Below are 11,819 nucleotides of genomic sequence, written 5' to 3' on the forward strand. Positions count from 1 at the left end.
ATAAGTCATGGTAACAATCAGAAGAGACAAGTGCCAAGGTCAATGTGATACATGTGAGAGGCCTCTGTCTTTATTCAACTCCTTTTCTTAAACACACGAACCAAACTTTCATCTACGCAGCTTAGGCCAGTACGACCTCACGTTCATAAAGTGCTGAAAATGGAAAGCTGTCCTCATATTCAGTAAGAGCAACCCCTGGATTTCCTTTCTCATTAAATGTACTTTATTTTCAAATTGGTTTCCTCTCAACACCCAGTGTTCATCCCAACAGGTGCCCTCCTCAATGCCCGTGGCCCACTTTCCCCTCTCCCCAACCCCACGTCAACCCTCAGTCTGTTATCAGTATTTAAGAGTCTCTTATGGTTTGCCTCCCTCCCTCTCTATAACTTTTCCCCCCATCACCTCCCCCATGGTCTTCTGCTAAGTTTCTCAGGATCCACACATGGATGAAAACGTATGGTATCTGTCTTTCTCCGCCTGACTTCTTTCACGTAGCATAATACCCCCCAGTTCCATCCACGTTGCTACAAATGGCCACATTTTGTTCTTTCTCATTGCCAAGTAGTACTCCATAGTATGCATAAACCATAACTTCTTTATCCACTTGTTAGTTGATAGACAGCTAGGCTCTTTCCATACTTTGGCAGTTGTTGAAAGTAGTGCTATCAACATTGGGGTACATGTGCCCCTATGTCTCAGCACTCCTGTACCCCTTGGGTAAATTCCTAGCAGTGCTATTGCTGGGTCTTCGGGTAGATCTATTTTGAATGATTTGGGGAACCTCCACACTGTTTTCCAGAGCGGCTGCACTAGGTTGCATTCCCACCAACAGTGCAAGAGGGTTCCTGTGTCTCCACATCCTCACCAGCATCTACAGTCTTCTAATTTCCTCACTGTAGCCACTCTGACTGGCATGAGGTGGTATCTCAGTGCGGTTTTGCTTTGGATTTCCCTGACGAGGAGTGCTGTTGAGCAACTTTTCATGTGTCTCTTGACAATCTGGATGTCTTTTTTAGAACAGTGTCTGTTCAAGTCTTCTGCCCGTTTCTTCACTGATTTATTTGATTTCGGGTGTGGAGTTGGTGAGTCCTTTTTACAGGTTTTGGATACTAGCCAATTATCCAGTATGACTTTTGCACACATCTTTTCCCATTCGGTCAGTTGCCTTTTAGTTTTGTTGATTGTTTCCTTCATTATGGAGAAGATTTTTATTTTGATGAGATGCCAATAGTTCATTTTGCTTTTAATTCCCTTGCCTTTGGAGATGTGTCAGCTAAGAACTTGCTGACGCTGAGGTCAAAGAGGGTTTTTCCTGCTTTCTCCTCCAGGGTTTGATGGTTTCCTGTCTCACATTCACGTCCATCATCCATTGTGAGTTTATTGTTGTGAGTGGTGTAAGAAAGTGTTCTAGTTTCATTCTTCTGCATGTTGCTGTCCACTTCTCTTAGCACCATTTGTTAAAGAGACTGTCTTTTTTTCCATTGGATATTCTTTCCTGCTTTGTCAAAGATTAGTTGGCCATACGTATGTGGGTCCAATTCTGGGGTCTCTATTCTATGCCATTAAGTCCATGTAGTTGTTTCTGTGCCAATACCATGCTTTCTTGATGGCTATAGTTTAGTGGTAGAGGCGAAAGTCTGGCATTGTGGTGCCTCTCACTTTGGTTTTCTTTTTCAGTATTACTTTGGCTATTCAGGGTCTTTTGTGTTTCCATACACATTTTATGATTGCTTGTTCCAGCTTGGAGAAGAGTGCTGGTGCAATGTGATTGGTGCTGCATATCATGTGAGGATTCCGTTGGGTCGTATTGACATTTCGCCAATATTTATTCTTCCAATCCACGAACATGGAATGTGTTTTGCTTTCTCTGTATCTCTTCAATTTGCTTCACAAGCCTTCTACAGTTTCAGCATACAGATCTTTTACCTCTTCGGTTAGGTTTATTCCTACGTATGTTATGACTCTTGGTGCATTGTAAATGGGATCCGTTTCTTTATTTCTCTTTCTGTTACTTCATTATTGGTGTATAAAACGCAACCAATTTCTGTACATTGATTTTGTACCCTGCAACATTGCTAAATTCATGTATCAGTGCTAGAGGACTTTTGATGGAGTGTGTCGGAAATTCCATGTATATTGTCATGCCATCTGCAAAAAGTAGAAGTTTGACTTCATCTTTGCAAATGATGATACCTTTAATTTCATTTACTCTCTGATTACTGATGCTAAGACTTCCAACACTATGTTCAACAACCGGGGTGAGAGGGGACATCTCTGTCTTGTTCCCGATCTCAGGGGGAATGCTCTCAGTTTTTCCCCATTGAGGACGATATTTACTGTGGGCTTCTGATAATGGCTTTTATGATGTTTAAAGTAGTTTCCTTCTATCCCAACTTTCTTGAGGGTTTGTATTAGGTAAGGATCCGGTATTTTCTCAAATACCTTTTTCTGCATCTGTTGACAGTGTACTAGGGTTCTTATCTTTTCTTTTATTAATGTGATGTAGCACAATGATTGATTTGTGATTATGGCACTAGCCCTGCAAGCCAGGAATGAATCCCACTTGATCGTGTTGAATAATACTTTCTATATGCTATTGAATGTGATTTGCTAGTATCTTGTTGAGAATTTTTGCACCCCTATTCATCAGGGATATTGGCCTGTAATTCTCCTTTTTTTCTGTGTCTCTGTCTGGTTTGGGAATCACCATAATGCTGGCTTCATAAAATGCGTCTGGAAGTTTTCCTTTCATTTCCATTTTTTGGAACAGCTTGGGAAGGATAGCTATTATCTCTGCTTTAAATGTCTGCTAGAAATCGCCAGGGAAGCCACTTGGACCAGGAGTCTTATTTATTGGGAGATTTTTGATGACTGATTCAATTTCCTCACTAGTTATGGGTCTGTTCACATTTTCTATTACTTCCCGTTTGAGCTTTGGAAGTGTGTGGGTATGGAGGCATTTGTCCATTTCTTCCAGGTTGTCCAGTTTGTTGGCATAGAAGATTTTATAGTGTTTCCTGATGAATGCTTGAATTGCTGAGGGATTCTTTGTAATAATTCCATTTTCTTTCGTGATTTGACTATTTGGGTCCCCTCTCTTTTCTTTTTGAGAAGCCAGGCTAGACGTTTGTCATTTTTGTGTATTTCTTCAAAAACACAACTCTTGGTTTCATTGATGTGCTCTACTGTTTTCCTTTAGACTCCATATTGTTTCTTTCTGCTCTGATCTTTATTATTTTTCTTCTTCTGCTCGCTTTGGGGTGTCTTTCCTGTCCTGCTTCTAGTTCCTTTAGGTGTGCTGTTAGATTTTGTATTGGGGATTTTACTTGTTTCTTGAAATATGCCTGGATAGCAATGTTTGTTGTTGTTGATGTTGTTGTTTTTGTTGTTGTGTTTTGTTTTTTTTGTTGTTGTTGTTCCCTGTCAGGACTGCCCTTGCTGCATCCCGAAGGGTTTGCATTGTTGTATTTCATTTTCATTTGTTTCCTTATATCTTTTAATTTCTTCTCAAATTGCCTGGTTGACCCATTTATTCGTTAGTGGGATGTTTTTTAACCTCCATGCTTTTGGAGATGTTCCACCTTTTTTTCTGTGTTTAATTTAATGTCCCCTGCAATTACCACATTCGTATCAACAAGGTTCTGTATGTTTTTAATTAATTGTTTTATATATTTGTGTGTCTCCGAATTTGGTGTGTAGACATTTAAAATTTTTAGCTCTTCCTGATGGAGAGACCCTGAAATTAATGTAGAAAGCCCTTCGTCATCTCTTGTTACAGCCTTTCATTTCAACTCTACTTTGTATGATATAAGTTGGCTACTCCAGGTTTCTTTTGACCTCCAGTAGCATGATAGATAGTCTCCATCCCCTCACTTTCAATCTGAAGGTGTCCTCATGTCTAAAATCTGTCTCTTGTAGACAGCAAATAGATGGGTCTTGTTCTGTTTTTTGTTTTTGTTTTTTTCTATCCATTCTGATACGCTATGTTTTTTGGTTGGAGCATTTAGTCCATCAAAATTCCATGTTATTATGGAAAGATATGCGATTAGAGTCATTGTGATGTCTGTAGGTTTCATGCTTGCAGTGGTGCAGCAGTTTCCTTTCCCACCAACAGTGAGAGAGGGTTCCTCTTTCTCCATATCCTCACCAGCATCTGTGGTTTCCTAAGTTGCTCAGTTTAGCCACACTGACTAGTGTCAGGTGGTATCTCAGTGTGGTTTTGATTTGAATTTTCCTGATGATGAGTGATGTTGAGCATCCTTTCATGTGTCTGTGGGCCATCTGGATGTCTCCTTTGGAAAAGTGTCTGTTGATGTCTTCTGCCCATTGTTTCACTGTAGTACATTTTCCAGGTGTGACTTGGGTAAGTTCTTTATACATTTTGTATAGTAACCCTTTATCCAATATGTCATTCGCAAATATCTTCACTCCTTCCATCGGTTGCCTTTTAATTTTGCTGATTGTTTCCTTTGCAGTGCCAAAGTTTTTTACCCTGACCAGGTCCTGATCATTCATTTTTGCTTTTCATTCCCTTGTCTTTTGAGATATGCCAAGGAACAAATTGCTGCAGTTGATGTCAAACGGGTTTTTTCCTCTTTTCTCCTCTAAGGTTTTGATGGTTTCCTGTCTCACATTTAAGTCTTTCATCCATTTGGCATTTATTTTTGTGCACGTTGTAAGAAAGTCATCTAGTTTATTCCTCATCATGTTGCTGTTCAGTTCTCCCAGCACCCTCTGTAAAGAGACTGTCTTGTATCCATTGGATTGTCTTTCCAGTTTTGTCAAAGATTAGTTCACCATACATTTGTGGGGCCCCTTCTGGGTTCTGTATGCTGTTTCATTGGTTCATGGGCCTGTTTTTGTGCCAATGTCATACTATCTTGATGATTACAGCTTCGTAGGAGAGGCGAACGTCTGGGCTGCCTCCCACTTTGGCTTTCTTTTCTCCACATAACTTTGACTACTCAGGTTCTTTGGTTGTTCCGTGCAAATTTTCAGATTGCTTGCTCTAGTCTGGAGAAGAATGTTGGTACAATTTTGATTCGTATGGTATTAAACGTGTAGATTTCTTTTGGTAGTATTGACATTTTAACAGTATTCGTTCTTCCACTCTATAGGCATGGATTGTTTTGTTTTGTTTTTTTCTGAATTTGTTGTGTCTTCATCATTTTTTTCATAAATTTTCTACACTTTTCACTGTACAGATCTTTTACACCTTTGCTTAGGTTTCTTGCTATGTATTTTGCGGTTCTTGGTGAAATTGTAACTGGCATTGATTTCTTGACCTGTCTTTCTGTTGTTTCCTTATTGGTGTATAGAAATGCAACCAGTTTCTTTACACTGATTTTGTATCCTGTGAGTTTGGTCAGTGCATGTATCAGATCTAGTAGCGTTTCCATGGAGTCTTTTGGGTTCTCCGCGTTCAGTCTCATGTCATCTTTGAAAGGCCAAAGTTTGACTTTCAATGATATATGTTCAGTTAAGTGTAGTTAAAAAAGAATTTACCTTTCGGGCTCTATGTTAACTTCATAATTGCACAATAAGTGACAAATAAGCAAGACCTGTGCATGTTATCCCACATTAGAATTGGTAACTGGAATCTAACTCTTTAAAACATATTGAATTCCTCATGATATGGATAGAAGTATGAAACATCTAACTTCACCCAGTGCACACGTGTGTATTTGTAAACACATACGCTAAACAGCAAAATTGTAATAGTAGTGAGGTGTGCCAAATTTTACATGTTCATGGTACAGATACTATTGTTTTACCGTCTTTATGGTAGCAGCCCAAATAAGACATTTGGAATCAAGGAGAGAATCCAGAACCTACAGGGTACATTCTCCATGCTCTATTCTGGATTTCAAATAAATGAACAAATGGAATTAAAAAATACATTGCACTGGTAATCATGTTTATTGCAATTGTGCAATAACTTTTTATGGACTCTAGCCATAATAAGAGTGCACGTGAATAGGTGTTGGAAATAACACACTTTATTGGACATGACCAAACTCACTAGAAACATATACTTTCAAAAACTTTTTAATATTCATTTTTTCAGACATTCTATAAGGCCTAGTAACTTATTACTCCACATTTAGAAGAGCAAAGGTCGACATGGTGAACTTTGCACGTGTTACAATGGCTATCACATAATATTATTTGATATCCAAGAATTTTAAACAACTATACAGCTGCACGGCTCATGCTAGGGATTTAAAGTTTGACATATTTTGGGTTTCTGTTTTTCATTTTTTAATCGGTTTTTTTAGAATTAGCTTTTGCTACAATCGCATAACTACTAACTTGGGTAATGGACATCCAAGGTTCCAGCTTATCTGTTTTTGTATCAGTGATGAAAATCAATCTCTATGTCATTGCCTTCTCAATTAACCATGGCTATGTTTAGTTCTTTTATCACTGCAATAATAAATTCTCTATTGTCTTCTATGCCTTTTTTGAAGCCCACTGATTAATCTTATGACTATGATGCTACATCCTTGTTGTTATACTGCTTTTATCTATTTTGATCAATTCTTTAATGGTTACTTCTTCCTGGAATTTCGTCTGAGGGGAATTCTTCCGTTTCATCATTTTGGATAGTTTTCTATCCCTTGTGTGTTTTAACGTTGTTGTTGTTGTTTTGTTTTGTTTTGTTTTATGTGCTCTGCACCTGAGAGCACTGCTACATTAAAGTGGGCTCACACCCTCTCCGTGGTGTCTCATCCTCTCCTGGTCTGCCAGCCGCTCCATCAGTCTGTCTGTCTGCATCTGCATGAACAGCGGGCTCCTTCTGCAGCAGCTGGTAGGGCGGGGCCCTTGGGGTGGTTTGGGATGCAGGGGGCAGGTGCGTGGGGCGCTCTCACTGGGTCCCGTGCAGGCTGCATGCCCGTGTGCTAAGCACCACGCTGGGCACCAAGTTGACAGCAGGGAAGGGGCCTGGCCAGGCCCTGTGCTCTGGAAGCTCAGTCTGACGGGAACACATGTTAGGGAGGGTCGCTCACAGTCCCCCTGGTGAGGGGCTCCTGTCCCAGCCTCACTCAGGAATGCCACGAAAGATCTGGGCTGAAAGTGGCTCAAAGCCCAGTGTGAGTGAACAGCAACAAGGAAGGAGAGGCAGGGAGGTGGAGAGGCCACTGGTACGAAGTCTGAGGTCGGAAAGCCCGGGGCCCAGAGTGATGCAGCATCCGTGGGCGAGCACCTGGGGCAGATGTGGGGAGGAGGGCAGCAAGCCAGCGGTGGGTTCTCAGAGACATGAAGGCCCGGTCGGGTGGACAAAGCTGGGGTATGGAGGCGAGACCCGTGGAGCACCAGTCACGAGATCAATGTCCACACCCGCCTCCTCAGTACACCTTGGACAGGTGGGCAGGTGAGCAGCTGGACAGATGAGTCTGAAGTCCTGTACCAAACACAAGGCTCAGAATGCTATGACCCAGCCCCCCACTTCAGCTTCTTTTAATTGCTATTTCCGCTTCCTCTGTGACTCCCAGCCATGAGGACTGGCTTCTGGTTAGTTGAATGCTAAACTCCAACCTGCCCCAGGACCTTTGCTCATGACTTTTCCTCTGCCCCAAACAATGGTTCTTTCTCTCCCTCTGAGCAATCTTCACCGCCCCCAGGAAGGCTTCCCTGCCCTCTCCCTCTCAAGACTAACTCAAAATCCTCCTATCATTCACTCTTGCAGCCTTCAAACTTTACATGAAATTATATTCTTAAAACCCGTTTCCTGCCTTCTCTATTAAATTTCATCTCTCTGAAGAGAGACAAGTGTCACATCTAGTTTTGCTCAACGTGCAATCTACAGAACAGGAGTGAAATCAGCACTATTTAGTAGGCAAATGTGTCGACCAGTGATGCTCTGACAAACCAGCCCACTGGGGAGAGTGAGGTACCCACCCTGTAGTGGGAGTGTTTCCTCTGGACCCTGGCGGGTGGCGGGGAGAGGCAAAACTGCCTGCAATCACCAGAAAAAGTCACCACCACTCCCTTCTCTGGCATCCAGGCCTCCACTGATCTCTTCCCATCCCCTGGACTAGGACCATTTCACTGAATTTGGAAAAACTAAGTCACACGGTTTGGCATTTTCTCCATAAACCAACAGGAGAAGAAAAATTTGGACTGAACATGTCTTGTAAACAGCTTTCAGTGTGAAAACCCAACATCAAAATGCAGAGACTACCGGCTCCCCCCAGCTCTTCGGGCACGGGCTTCCTCGTCACATTCGGGGAACATTTCCACCGGTGCCAGGGGCTGGGACACTCGAACCACAGCCACCGCAGAGCACGTCTGTCCCTCCACAGCTGACGTCTTTATTCCACCCGTTCTTGCCCAACCACCCAGGGGGCAGCCCCGAGAAAGGGCTCTTCAGCCAGTGTCCACCCCTGCTCCAAAGGGAACTCCCAGGATTTGGACTGAACATCGGGAACCAGACTACCTGGTCCAGGTCTGCTGTAAGCCTGGAGTCACCTGTGTCTCTCAAGTTCAAGCCAAAGGAGTTCCGCTGCACTGCCAAGGCCTGCCAGGCGTTTGTACCGGAGCCCGGCCCAGTGTGCGAACCTGCCTGGTGCGTGTCTGGGCATCGCGATGTGCCGGTGACAGGAAGAGTCATGGAAATACCCAGAACGAGGGGGGTCCAGGAAGATGGCGGCGTAGGAGGACGCTGGGCTCACCGCGCGTCCTGCTAATCACTTAGATTCCACCTACACCTGCCTAAATAACCCAGAAAACCGCCAGAGGATTAGCAGAACAGAGTCACCGGACCCAAGTGCAGACGAGAGGCCCACGGAAGAGGGTAGGAAGGGCGGCGAGGCGGTGCGCGCTCCACGGACTGGCGGGAGGGAGCCGGGGCGGAGGGGCGGCTCGCCGGCCAAGCAGAGCCCCCGAGTCGGGCTTGCAAAAGCGGAGGGGCCTGACGGACTGTGTTCAGACAGCAAGCGCGACTTAGCGTCTGGGAGGTCATAAGTTAACAGCTCTGCTCGGAAAGCGGGAAGGCTGGAGGACAAAGGGAGGGTAAGCTGTGGAGCCCCCGGACGACAGAGCTCAGTTTGGCGGGGAACAAAGGCGCTCGCCAGCGCCATCTCCCCCGCCCATCCCCCAGCCAAAATCCCAAAGGGAACCGGCTCAGGCCAGGGAAATTGCTGGCTCCGCGCGAACACCCAACTCTGTGCTTCTGCGGAGCCAAACCTCCGGCAGCGATGTGACTCCCTCCGGCTGCCACAGGGCCCCTCCTGAAGTGGATCACCTAAGGAGAAGCGAGCTAAGCCTGCCCCCCCTGCCGCTGTGCACCTTGCCTTCCCACCCCAGCTAATACGCCAGATCCCCAGCATCACAAGCCTGGCAGTGTGCAAGTAGCCCAGATGGGCCACGCCACCCCACAGTGAATCCCGCCCCTAGGAGAGGGGAAGAGAAGGCACACACCAGACTGACTGTGGCCCCAGCGGTGGGCTGGGGGCAGACATCAGGTCGGACTGCGGCCCCGCCCACCAACTCCAGTTATACACCACAGCACAGGGGAAGTGCCCTGCAGGCCCTCACCACACCAGGGACTATCCAAAATGACCAAGCGGAAGAATTCCCCTCAGAAGAATCTCCAGGAAATAACAACAGCTAATGAGCTGATCAAAAAGGATTTAAATAATATAACAGAAAGTGAATTTAGAATAATAGTCATAAAATTAATCGCTGGGCTGGAAAACAGCATACAGGACAGCAGAGAATCTCTTGCTACAGACATCAGGGGACTAAGGAACAGTCACGAGGAGCTGAAAAACGCTTTAAAGGAAATGGAAAACAAATGCAAACCACCACGGCTCGGATGGAAGAGGCAGAGGAGAGAATAGGTGAACTAGAAGATAAAGTTATGGAAAAAGAGGAAGCTGAGAAAAAGAGAGATAAAAAAATCCAGGAGTATGAGGGGAAAATTAGAGAACTAAGTGATACACTAAAAAGAAATAATATATGCATAATTGGTATCCCAGAGGAGGAAGAGAGAGGGAAAGGTGCTGAAGGGGTACTTGAAGAAATAATAGCTGAGAACTTCCCTGAACTGGGGAAGGAAAAAGGCATTGAAATCCAAGAGGCACAAAGAACTCCCTTCAGACGTAACTTGAATCGATCTTCTGCACGACATATCATAGTGAAACTGGCCAAATACAAGGATAAAGAGAAAATTCTGAAAGCAGCAAGGGGTAAACGTGCCCTCACATATAAAGGGAGACCTATAAGACTCGTGACTGATCTCTCTTTTGAAACTTGGCAGGCCAGAAAGAATTGGCACGAGATTTTCAGGGTGCTAGACAGCAAAAATATGCAGCCGAGAATCCTTTATCCAGCAAGTCTGTCATTTAGAATAGAAGGAGAGATAAAGGTCTTCCCAAACAAACAAAAACTGAAGGAATTTGTCACCACTAAACCAGCCATACAAGAGATCCTAAGGGGGACCCTGTGAGACAAAGTACCAGACACATCACTACAAGCATAAAACATACAGACATCACAATGACTCTAAACCCGTATCTTTCTATAATAACACTGAATGTAAATGGATTAAATGCGCCAACCAAAAGACATAGGGTATCAGAATGGATAAAAAAACAAGACCCATCTATTTGCTGTCTACAAGAGACTCATTTTAGACCTGAGGACACCTTTAGATTCAGAGTGAGGGGATGGAGAACTATTTATCATGCTACTGGAAGCCAGAAGAAAGCTGGAGTAGCCATACTTATATCAGACAAACTAGACTTTAAATTAAAGGCTGTAACAAGAGATGAAGAAGGACATTATATAATAGTTACAGGGTCTATCCATCAGGAAGAGCTAACAATTATAAATGTCTATGCGCCGAATACCGGAGCCCCCAAATATATAAAACAATTACTCATAAACAGAAGCAACCTTATTGATAAGAATGTGGTAATTGATGGGGACTTTAACACCCCACTTACAGAAATGGATAGATCATCTAGACACACGGTCAATAAAGAAACAAGGGCCCTGAATGAGACACTGGATCAGATGGACTTGACAGATCTATTTAGAACTCTGCATCCCAAAGCAACAGAATATACTTTCTTCTCGAGTGCACATGGAACATTCTCCAAGATAGATCATATACTGGGTCACAAAACAGCCCTTCATAAGTTTACAAGAATTGAAATTATACCATGCATACATTCAGACCACAATGCTATGAAGCTTGAAATCAACCACAGGAAAAAGTCTGGAAGACCTCCAAAAGCATGGAGGTTAAAGAACACCCTACTAACGAATGAGTGGGTCAACCAGGCAATTAGAGAAGAAATCAAAAAATATATGGAAACAAACGAAAATGAAAATACAACAATCCAAACGCTTTAGGACGCAGCGAAGTCAGTCCTGAGAGGAAAATACATTGCAATCCAGGCCTATCTCAAGAAACAAGAAAAATCCCAAATACAAAATCTAACAGCACACCTAAAGCAAATAGAAGCAGAACAGCAAAGGCAGCCTAAACCCAGCAGAAGAAGAGAAATAATAAAGATCAGAGCAGAAATAAACAATATAGAATCTAAAAAAACTGTAGAGCAGATCAACGAAACCAAGAGTTGGTTTTTTGAAAAAATAAACAAAATTGACAAACCTCTAGCCAGGCTTCTCAAAAAGAAAAGGGAGATGACCCAAATAGATAAAATCATGAATGAAAATGGAATTATTACAACCAATCCCTCAGAGATACAAGCAATTATCAGGGAATACTATGAAAAATTATATGCCAACAAATTGGACAACCTGGAAGAAATGGACAAATTCCTGAACACCCACACTCTTCCAAA

This window comes from Lynx rufus, unplaced genomic scaffold, assembly GCF_022079265.1.
Source record: "Lynx rufus isolate CCGP_SWC_20201006 ecotype Redwood Valley unplaced genomic scaffold, mLynRuf1.p SCAF_60, whole genome shotgun sequence".
NCBI classification, from domain to species: domain Eukaryota; kingdom Metazoa; phylum Chordata; class Mammalia; order Carnivora; family Felidae; genus Lynx; species Lynx rufus.